General features: G+C 51.3%; 1 long non-coding RNA gene across 2 annotated transcripts; it reads left to right on the top strand.

Annotated features, from left to right (window-relative positions):
• Positions 1 to 268: 268 nt before the first annotated feature.
• On the top strand, positions 269 to 7,972 carry LOC132504272 (uncharacterized). 2 transcript variants are annotated; one of them, XR_009534812.1, is made up of 4 exons: positions 269 to 882; positions 2,312 to 2,603; positions 5,073 to 5,203; positions 6,543 to 7,972. It is a non-coding gene; the product is annotated as an uncharacterized LOC132504272 (long non-coding RNA). The 2 variants fall into 2 exon arrangements; XR_009534813.1 differs by having other exon boundaries at positions 5,049 to 5,203.
• Positions 7,973 to 8,730: the final 758 nt, after the last annotated feature.

Genomic DNA, 8,730 nt, shown 5'->3' with positions numbered 1-8,730 from the left:
TTTTAATAAACAATTTTTTCCGTTTACTGAGTAGAATGTATTTTTACAATAAAATAAAATGTTGCATCCGTCTAGATGTTCAAATTGCCTTCGTTCTGAAAGATCCAGTGTCAGGTCATCGTTTACAAGTAGAGTTACTTGAGAAGCGTTCAGACTTCTGGAGAAACTCCTGAGGACTTCAGAATTTAAAAGCACACGAAGTGTGCTGCCCTCTTGAAGGCCCATCTGAAATGGAGTCGAGCGCGCTAATGGTTGGGGCCGTGTAGAAGCAGCGCCTCGCTTATTTCTTTGCCAAGTGAAAACTTAATTATTTATTATTTCGTAGTCTCGTCCCCTCTTCATACACTCTTAGAACCCTCCCGTGGCTGCTCTTGGCTTTTCCTGGAAGAATGGCCTTTGCAGCTGTCGCCTGGCTGGGGGGAGGGGGGAGGGGCGAGGGGGACCTCACAGCCCCCCTGCCCCGGGACTGGGGACATCGCCGCGTCCTGCGCCCTTAGGACTGAGGTCAGGCCTCGCCTCCAATAGGTTTCGGCAAAATGTCTGCCAGCGAATCGTTTCCCCCGCTTTTGGAGATAGTAAGCAGTATTCCTTTGCTTTGTCTGCACTTCCGGGGGGGAGAGAAGGTGTATCTGCAAAGGATGGCGTTGTGAGCTGAAGTCTGAAGCTGCCGCTGCAGACTTGAAAGCAGGACGGCTTGCCCGGAAATTAGCAGGGTTCAGAGCCGCCCATCAACCAAACCCACCTCCGTGCTCATGCTCCAGACACATTCTTTGCTTGGGGGAAAAAAAAAAAAAAGACACCCTGGATCCATCACTTGAAGTAGCCACAATTAGGGGAATTTCGGGACGGCGTTATTCTGAATCCTTTGCTGTGATAGCGGAGGTGAGTATGGGGAGGGGCAGAGGTGGGGTTGAGTAGACCCTTCAGACACCCTCTCGTCTCCAGGGCAGGGAGTTCTCTTGAAAACACGTGTGAGGCTCCCCTGGAGCAATTTTCAGGTCCTTCTTTTCAAGGTCACACACACGCAGAAGCGACCCTGGCTCTAAGAACCCAGGCTCTGTGCAACTGGAACTTTCTGAGTCACGGTTTTGTTTTGTTGTGTTTTGCTTTCCTCCTGGGATTAGACAGAAGTTGGACATAAAAGGACTTTTTAAATCGGCCTGCCTTGGCCTCTCCCTGTGACATTTCTAGCTTAGTCATCGCCCTGCCCTTAGCAACACTCGGTGGTGCAGGCAGAAAGGTGCCTTTCGCTCCCACAAAAGCAAACAATCTTCTCCTAGGCAGGGATGCCATCACTGGATCATTTTTCCTCCCACCTCGGCCAATACAGAAATAAGGAACGGCATCCAGCGTGCTGCTACCCGGCGGGCGCTGGGCCTGCTGGGTTCCCAGGCCCCGGGGGGTGCTGGCTGGCTGGGTGGTGGCTTCCGCCATGGGGTCTGGCCGCCCACAGCTGTGCGGCCCCGAGTGCAGGCCCAGCCCATCCATCACTGGGGCCCCTCGGCCAGGAGCTTCCTGGCAGACAGGACAACCTCCCAGCCCGGGGCCTGGTTCTAGACAACCCCTCCCGCGCACCCAACGCTATCAGTCAACTTCTGGGTGAACTCCGTTTCACCTCCTGACCTCCCATTCACCCCGGACAGACATGAAAGTGTGAACCGGGCCTCTGAGGGGCGAAGAGGCCTCTTAACCCACCCGGCTCCTCCCATCCACGCATCAAACACCCGGCCTCACCCCTCCTGCTGCCATGTGTCTCGACGCGTGTGCATGAGGCTAGCAGGCAGCTGCCCACCTGAATAAACGGGCCCTGGGCGGGCAGAGGGATGCAGGACAGCCGGAGGGATGCAGGGAGGACAGCCGGAGGGATGCAGGGCGGCCAGTCGGAGGGATGCAGGGCGGCCAGTCGGAGGGATGCAGGGCGGCCAGTCGGAGGGATGCAGGGAGGACAGCCGGAGGGATGCAGGACAGCCGGAGGGATGCAGGGCGGCCAGTCGGAGGGATGCAGGGCGGCCCGGCAGAAGCGGCTCAGAACACATCAAACCAGAACACACAACACAGCAGAACACGCTTGCCACCTGCCAAGTCTCACAGAGTTTTTGGGAAAGAAAACGGGCCCAGAGTGGCCAGAGTTTCTGGGAGGTAGCTCCCCGCCAGGCCTTGGTGGGGTGGGGGGAGAGGCCGGAGGCCCCTTTGGAGGAGAGATCCATTCTGCCCCAGAGGGTGGTGACCCGGCCTTTGGAGCTGTCCGGCTTGAGAGGTCTGAATGTCAGTGTGCTGAGAGATTAAATGACTTTTCCCTCTCTTCGAAAAGGCAGGTGTTAAAACGGAACAGTTCTTCCGAGACGGCCTCGGTGTCCCCTCCACGCGGAGGCCGTGGCTTCCCCTCCAGCTGGGAGCCCAGCTCTGCTCTGCTGCCTGGCTCTGCTTCCTCGCTCTCCAGAAAGCCAGTGGTTCCCGTGATATCTCTGCCTCAGTCCTGCACTCAGGCACAGGAGTGGCCAGGGGTGTCGTTAGTGGGCGTTGGGGGCCCCTAACCTCTAGTCCCTAAAGACCTGCTCCAAAGCCTGGTTTTGCGTGGCCTCCCGGAGTCAGAAACACTAGAGGTGGGTAGTTAGAGCTCGTGCTAAGAAATGCTTTCCTTCAGCGGTAAAGAGAACAAAGGAGAGCTCTTTCAGGCTTCAAGCCCTGTCAGAGGGGAGGGCAAGAGAGGGGAGAGGCCACAGCTCCAGAGAACCCGGGAGGCAGGGGTCAAGGCCTCAGTGGCTGGCGGGGCTGGTCAGGCCCTGTCTCCAGAGAGCCTCCAGGTGGAGGTGGGAGAGGGGTCACGGGTGTGGAGGCCAGGCCGGGGCTACACCTGCAGCAGTGCTGTGGGTGGAGGAACTGTCCTGAGAGCCCCAGGGCCCAGCCTGAGAGGCCTCAGCCCCGGAAGCACAGGGCCCGCAGGAGAACTCCGTGTCCAGTTCCTTATGGCTTCTAGGAAATGACAGTTTTGAATGAAAAGAAAACCATCACTTCGAAGCATCTTGTTGAGCATTATTCATACGTGTATTGATCACGTCGATCTCTGACAGGCATCTAACAGTGCCTGGATTCTGGACTCTAGAGCCGTTTCTCAATTTACTCCCTTCGTACATATGAGTATATTTCCATCCTCTGAAGGTCTCAAGTTACGATCATATTTCCTGTCACCTTATGCTTGTTTGCTCTGTTATATTGGGTATATGGGGGACTCAGTTTGTCCCGAGAATGGATAAAAGTCGTGGTATCATTGGACTCTATCTCAGGACTTAAAATAGATTCTTTTGATTTAGATATAAGATATGGTTTCATATTTCTAGACTCATGCGTCACACACCAGTTCAAACAATTATAAACTTCATTAACTAGAATAGTGTTGTTTTCAAAATAGTCGTTTGTTTGGGGTTGAATTCTGTCCCCCTAGAAAAGATGTGCCGAAACCCCAATCTCTGGTACCTGTGAAGGTGACCTTCTTAGGAAACGGGTTATTGTAGGTGTTGTTAGTTAAGATGAGGCTGTACTGGAGTAGGGTGGCCCTAATCCAATGGGACTGGTGTCCTTATAAGAAGCTGAGAGAGATACTGAGAGAGACACAGGAAGAGGAAGCCCACGTGATGATGGAGGCGGAGATGGGAGTGATGCAGCCACAAGCCAAAGATTGCAGGACAAACGGCAGATGCTAGAAGAGGCTAGAAGGATCCCCTATAGCTTTCAGAGGGAGCACGTCCCTGCTGACAACTTGATTTCAGCCTCTGGCCTCCAGAACTACAAGAGAAAAAAATTCCTCTTGCTTTAAGCTACCCGGTTTGTGGTACTTTCTGACAGAAGCCACAGGCAACCATACACACCTCTAAGAAAGGGATAGGATTACCTCACTTTTCCCAGAGCATCTTTGTCTTCGATGGTGTATCCTGAGAGCACTTGGCCAGCCCAGTGTGGCCATCCCTGCCTGCTGGGATGGCCTTTTTTCCTCGTTTGATTCCTGCATCCCTTAAGAGCAGGGTGGTACCCAGGGTAACGGCCCCCCAAGGATGTCCATGCTGAATCCTGGAACCTGTGACTATGTAAGTTATGTAGCAAAGGGCACATAAGGTGGCAGGTGGAACTAAGGCTGCTGATCTGCTGACTTTACAATAGGGAGATTGTCCAGGTGGGCCTAGGGTAGTCATGAGGGTTCTTAAAAGTGAGAGAAAGAGTCAGAGAGAGACAGAAAGATGGCAGCAGGGGACGGGCTCAGACCACGATGCTGGCTTTGAGGGTGAAGGAAGGAGCCACAAGCCAAGGAACGTGGGTACCGTCTAGAAGTGTGAAAAGGCAAGGACATGGGTCGTTCCCAAGAGCCCCCGGAAAGGAATGCTGCCCTGCTGACACCTTGATCTTGGCCCAGTGAGGTAGGTTCATGTTGTGCTTCTGACGTGTAGTGCAGTAAGACGACACGTTTGTGCTGTTTTGAACCACTGAGTTTGTGGTAATTTGTCATATCAGCAATGGAAAACGAACACAAGCTGCTAGTCAAAGAGTTGTTGTTCTTTAGAAAATTTGTCTTTCGATCTGGAAAGTCAAATTTAAGACTTTTTAGAAGCTGTTCCAGAATATTCTTTATATCTGCGTGAATTTGTCTCATCTTAGACTCAAGAAAAGACCATCTACGTGAGTGTTTGTAACAAGACAAGCACAGTACGGTGTAAAACCATTTTTCCCCTGGTGGTTTTGCCCTTTTCCTGGAAAAGATTTTATAGACTAGCAAAGTGCCGCTGTGGTTCTGTTTCAGATCAACTTTCATGTTCATGTTGCTATTTTCAGGAGCTTGAGATCATTTAAATCATTTAATGTGATTGGAAGTGTAACGATGAAAACCTGGTGTAGCCTCCTTCTAATTTGTCATCAATTTGCTACGTTATCAGGTTAGAACATCAGCTCTGTTTCTTCCCTGTTTCCCAGTTCCCTTGTCTCTGCTCCCAGTTCTGTTATTTGAGCTTCTGGGTTTCCAGGTGTCTGTGAACTTCAGCGTTTCTCTCTACCAACGATAGGACCCATGTGCTTCTTTTCAACAGTCACCGTGTATGGATGTGATACACGGTCAGGATCCCACCTTACCAGGAGGCCCGGATGCACCCTCAAGTCATTGAAATGTATCTTACAGAGCTGAGTTTGACAGGCCAAATAAAGATGTTAGATTTTTCAGGTAAGTGTTGGAAAGCTGTAATAACTATCTCTCATCTTCCTGCATGCAGAAGCAGGTCCCCTTGCCCTAAATGCAAAAAGAATTTCTCAGAAAAGTGAAGGGAGTGAGAAAGATGCTGTGAATTGAGATGCTTCTTAATCTTTTTCTCTCCCGCCCGCCCTCCCTCCTTCCTTCCTTCCTTCCTTCCTTCCCTCCCTCCCTCCTTCCTTCTTTCCTTCCTTCCTTCCTTCCCTCCCTCCCTCCCTCCTTCCTTCCCTCCCTCCCTCCCTCCTTCCTTCCCTCCTTCCTTCCTTCCTTCCTTCCTTCCTTCTTTCCCTCCCTCCTTCTCTCCTTCCCTCCTTCCCTCCTTCCTTCCTTCCTTCCCTCCTTCCTTCCCTCCCACCCACCTTCCTTCCTTCCTTCCTTCCTTCCTTCCTTCCTTCCCTCCCTCCCTCCCTCCTTCCTTCCCTCCCTCCCTCCCTCCTTCCTTCCCTCCTTCCTTCCTTCCTTCCTTCCTTCCTTCCTTCTTTCCCTCCCTCCTTCTCTCCTTCCCTCCTTCCCTCCTTCCTTCCTTCCTTCCCTCCTTCCTTCCCTCCCTCCCTCCCTCCCTCCTTCCTTCCTTCCTCTCTCTTTCATTTTTATGCACTGAGATACTCCTCATGGCACCAGAGAGGAGTAACTGCTTGGGGTCTGCAGGCCAAGTCCACAGCAGCCCAGCTCCCGAAAATGAGGATTTCCGTTCTCACAAAATTCACGAGGCTTTGGCATCAGAGGTCCAATGTATTTTAACAGGAAAGTAAAGATTCAGAGACTCATCAGCGAAGTTGCTTGTCCCCTGGCCCATTGCCATGCTGCTCTTGGTCTTGGCTTTCCTGCCTGGTGTGAAGCTCCCCACAGGGCAGCGTGTTTCCAGATAGACTGTCAGCAAGGGGCCCAACAGGCATGCGGTCGAGGGCACTGAGAAAAGATTGGGGAAACAGACACATGCACGCACGTGAACACACAACATACAACACATGCACGCCCCATACACGCAGACACACACACACATGCATACTTGTATAACTGCTTGCACACGTGTGCACATATACAGCACACACGATGCGTACACGCACGCATACGCACAACACACACACACTTGGCTCCGCTGGATGGAAGGGTAGCTACACTGAGTAACTGAGAGCTGAAGCATAACACATTCCACAGATGAGAAGCACAGTGGTTCCCCCCTTACCTGCAGGTTTGCTTTCTGCAGTTTCAGGGACCCGAGGTTAACCTTGGTCTGAACATTTGAAATGGAAATACAAAATGATCAGTTTTAAATTGCAGAAATAAACAATGCATCAGTTTAAAACTGCAGGCCACTCTGAGGAGTGCAGTGAAGTCTCTCTTTGCCCCGCCCAGCATCCCCAAGCACTGCCCTGGTCTGCGCCTGACCTTCACCCATCAGCATCATCACGGCTCAATGATCCAGGGTCACCCGAAGTAGATCCTCCTGCTGAACTACCATCGGAAGGTCAACGGCAGCTTAATGCTAGATCACAATGTCTACGTCATCCACCACACCTCATCACAGAAGCGCTATGTCGTTTCACGCCAGCGCACGGAAGGTGAGTACAGCACCATCAGATATTTTGACAGAGAGAGAGAGAGACAGACCACATAACTTTTATTACAGAATATTGTTATCACTGTTTTATTATTAGTTATTGGTGTTCATCTCTTACTGCGCCTAATGTATAAATTAAACTTTGTCATAGGTCTGCATGTATAGGAAAAAACAGAGTATCTATAGGGTTTGGTACCCCACCATGTTTCAGGCATCCATCGGGGGTCTTGGAATGTTCCTCCGTGGATAAGGGGGTCACTGTAGAGTGAACGCAGCTCTCTCCCCAGGGGAATCAGGCAGGTCAGGTGTATAAGACATGTTGACTTAGCAGCCTCGTCTGTGACCTTGCTCCTGGCTTCCCCACCCCCATGGTAGATGTGTGGAGACATCCCTCGGGGAAGCCTGGTATCGGAGGGCAGGGGACCATCTCTCCCCGGCCAGGAGGCTCCGTGGCTGCTGGATTAGCCAATGATTTTGGGGTCTGCAGGGTGACACATTAGGAGGGGTGTGCTCAAAGGTTATTCAAACATTTCAAATAAAGCATATTTGAGCATGGGAAGGCCAAGGAGTGTTAATCAAATGTCAGCACCAAGACACTGTGTGGGCTATTTCTGGAGCGTTTGCAGAGTGGGCCTGGCTGGGGCTCTGCAGGACGCATGTGTCCCCGAGGGAGGATACAGGCAGAGCCCTGCGCCCATGGCCCGAGCACGCGGGGCCCCCGGATGTGGTGCAGGGACGGGATACTCTGAAACAGACACAGAGGACACGCACATGTGTGGACCACCAAGGCCGGGGTCTGTTCCAGTCTGCCCTTCTTGGGAAGTTCGATTAGAAGGAAATATTCTGCATAAGAATGATGGGCACAGAGAAATGACTGACGTGATCACATGCCGGTGATGGGCGCCAATCGTGGAAAAGAAACATCCTCCTACAGCCTTCACGTCACAGACCTCGGCCCCAGAAGCGCCTTCCCTGCCACATCCGTCCTGCGTCCTTCCACATCTCCCTCCCAGCCTCCTTCCCAGGAAACCGAGCCCGAGATGCCACTCTCTCCCCAGCTCTGATCAAAACAGCTCTGATCAAAACCGCAGCCCCAGTCACAAACTCAAGAGTCTTTTGACAGCAGCAATTAAGCAACTTAATTAATGAGTGAATAAAAATGATAATATTTACTGAATGGAGCATCCTGTTTTGCTTTTTTATTCAAACTCTGCACCTGAAGAATGCCACCCAGGAAGCTCCCGGCACCCCTGTTGCTGTGCAGGCTTACAGCTCTGTCTCCCTCTGTCTCTGTCTCTGTCTGTCTGTCTCTCTCTCTCCCTCTTCTCTATCTCCTGCCTCCTTTTCTTTGAGCCCCATCCACACCCCAAGGGAACAGACCCAGTAGAAGATGATCATTCCTGTTTCCTGTTTCCAAGGGGAGTAAACTCCTATCTCGGTCAGAGTCTCTATTCACCCCTAAAACCCCTCATTCAAACATGAAGGACAATTTCATGATACTTTCCTGAGGCTGAACTTTACATCAAAGTGGTGATTAATTACCGATAAGGGTGTAATAGAACAATAAAGCATTTTGTAATTAACCAGCTTGGGAAGATATCCTCCATCTCTCCATGAGTGACACGCGCACAAGCCCTCGCGTGCGCACAGACACACACAGAGAACTTTTGGAAAAATTCTTTATTTGGCTATTAATCTCAGCAGTGCCCTCAATGTATTACATCCTTTAAAAGCCACATATATTTTCCTCAATGAAATATATAATCCATCTCGAGGGTAAGGAAAGCCCCATACATAATTACTTCATCGTGACAGACAGTGAGCTTTTTAGCTATTATTTTTGACGGTGCTGTCATGGATGCCAGGTGTATACAGCGGTGGGAACCAGCCAGCGCTGGGAAACCCACCTGGAGAGCAGGTTCCTTTCTTCTCTCAGAAA

The sequence above is a fragment of the Lagenorhynchus albirostris genome, chromosome 14, assembly GCF_949774975.1.
Source record: "Lagenorhynchus albirostris chromosome 14, mLagAlb1.1, whole genome shotgun sequence".
Lineage (NCBI taxonomy): Eukaryota > Metazoa > Chordata > Mammalia > Artiodactyla > Delphinidae > Lagenorhynchus > Lagenorhynchus albirostris.
Note: the sequence above shows the minus strand (reverse complement) of the source record. Positions and strands in the feature narration are given on the sequence as shown.